The sequence below is a fragment of the Buceros rhinoceros genome, unplaced genomic scaffold (genome assembly GCF_000710305.1).
Source record: "Buceros rhinoceros silvestris isolate BGI_N320 unplaced genomic scaffold, ASM71030v1 scaffold707, whole genome shotgun sequence".
Classification (NCBI taxonomy): Eukaryota; Metazoa; Chordata; class Aves; order Bucerotiformes; family Bucerotidae; genus Buceros; species Buceros rhinoceros.
Genome location: NW_010420216.1, coordinates 63,761 through 65,652, shown reverse-complemented (window position 1 = coordinate 65,652; position 1,892 = coordinate 63,761).

The following is a 1,892-nucleotide window of genomic DNA, read 5'->3' as shown; positions in this document are numbered from 1 at the left end:
GCTTAGCTGCTGCTTAACCTTGTTGGTCACCAAGAATTGTCGTCTCCACTGACCATCGTGAAGCTCAGGTACCTGCTGCTGGCCAGAGGCAGGCAGCTTCACAGGGCCAAGCCATCTGCTGATGCATCCCCAGGACTGACCTATTTACAGGTATATGATGCTTTTCAATACAGAAGTTGCTGTTGACGCCTCCAAAGAATGAACAAACCAGGGTTATTCCTGGTTAATTTTTAAAACTCAGTTATGTTCCTGTTGAGAATGAGGCACCTTGAGAAAGGGTGCTTTGCTACTTCTTCCCCACTAATCCTCCTGAAAGGTGGAGGGTTTCTAACAAACAAAAGCCGGAGCACATATTGAGCTGTATTCTGGGTGACAGGTAACGTAGGGGTATTTACAGACAGACCACTGCTTGCTTTCAGCTCCTGGAACAGGCAGAATTCTTTTCCCTATATACATCCATATAAAAAATATATAAAGTTATAAATTCAATATTCTACAAGAACTTATTTATCAGTCTGTGCCATATAGCTGACTTCAGGTTAGCTCGGTGTTGTCTTCCCCATTTCCTAGTTCATGAAGTACCTGAGTCCCACGCTACCTGCTTTCCTAAAGGCGGCGGCACCAGGGAAATCTTGCAGGAGCAGTAGTGGAGAAGCACTACTGGGAAATTTTACATAACCATAAATCTTTTTTTTTTTTTCCTTCCCTCCTTTTTTTTCTTTTTTTTTTTACTCTGGCTCTAGACACACCTTCCCTAAAACACCATTCTTAGAAAAATGTAACCACAGCAAGATTTACTGTCTGAGCATTGTGTTTAATATTTTTCCCATTCATAAAATACTTGTATGTCTGGACATGAGACTTAGTTTGAAGGGCGTGTTTTGATTCCTGTTTGGCTCATTTAAGCTGCTTCTATGCTGGTGCTCAAGCAGAGAAGGGGTAAGAATGATGTTCCAGCTCTTCTAACGTATTCTAAATTCCCAGATGTAAAATTCAATCATCGCATGAGTGCTGGTGAAAAAACAAGAGGGGGTGCAAAGACCAGCAAAAGTAAATTTATTTTTTTAATTGGGAACAAAGAAAGAAGCGAACGCAGTCCTCAGAAAATGCAGCACAAGAACTTTGTATTAGAAGCTTGTTCGTGGAGTGCCTTGATCTCAGCTAGATGCGATGCAGTTGACATTTGGCTGACAAAGCTCTAGGGAAAGCTGGAGGACAGTAAGAAATAAGACATTTGGTGCAATTAGCTGGGGTACCAATTTAGGAATGAAAGTGAGCAGGTACGATGTGGAGACAAGAGGATCTTTCAGCATCAAGGTCTAAACTCCTCGAGGATGCAGCAGTTCCCCGCTCTTTGTGCATTCTTTGGCAATTCCTTATTTGAGTAATTGGTTTGTCTGCTTCTAGATCCTGGAGAACTGCAACTGGATTTGGCTGCTTCTTGTCTCCCCCATCCCAGTACGTGCTGTGATACTGCACTGTACCGTGGAACAGCTGCCTCAGCCCACATCCGCTGGGGCCCCCCAGCTGCAGCGGGCTGCAGGATTAAAAATTAAACTCATACACATTTAAGAGATCTGGACGGGCAGAGTCAGGCTAAATTTTTGAAGAGACTGAAATGACTGAAGCGGCGTCAGTTGCTTTTACATCCCTGAGCTTTATTGAATATTATACTGGGCAGAGAAGTGGTCTCTGTTTAGGAACAAGTTGTGCTACTTGATGAGGTGGCTGCCTAGTCCTTTCTCTTCAACAGTTACTCTCACGGGGAAACAATATCTTTGCTTGTAATTTTACTCACCAATATCTTGCAGAATTTCCATATTCTTAACTCTTACCTTCCTAAAGCAAAAAAAAAAAAAAAAAAAAAAAAAAGGCAAAATTTCAGGTTTTTT